This window comes from Apaloderma vittatum, unplaced genomic scaffold (assembly GCF_000703405.1).
Source record: "Apaloderma vittatum isolate BGI_N311 unplaced genomic scaffold, ASM70340v1 scaffold24537, whole genome shotgun sequence".
NCBI lineage: Eukaryota > Metazoa > Chordata > Aves > Trogoniformes > Trogonidae > Apaloderma > Apaloderma vittatum.
Window position 1 is genome coordinate 7,836 of NW_009724912.1, and position 230 is coordinate 8,065.

The following is a 230-nucleotide window of genomic DNA, read 5'->3' on the forward strand; positions in this document are numbered from 1 at the left end:
ACAGCCGGGACAGGGAGGGTGACGCCAGGCTTCCCGGGGCCCCAGGCTGCTTGTTAACCTAATTTAGCTTTGCTGCAAACGGAGGTGAGGAGTGTCCCTGCAGAGCAAGGGGTGGCAGGAGCTGCCCTGCATCTTGCCCGTGGCCAGATGTGTCCGAGGAGCCACCCCAGGGTGGTGGGGACAGCAGGGTGGCTCAGATCCACTGCACCCCATGTCACCCCATGGCTAAA

At 63.0% G+C, this 230-nt stretch overlaps 1 protein-coding gene across 1 annotated transcript in view; it reads left to right on the forward strand.

Moving 5' to 3' along the window:
- LOC104276419 (deoxyribonuclease-1-like) overlaps positions 1-230 on the forward strand; it is an 8,096-nt gene that overhangs the window by 5,874 nt on the left and 1,992 nt on the right. The gene's annotated exons all lie outside the window — the stretch shown is intronic.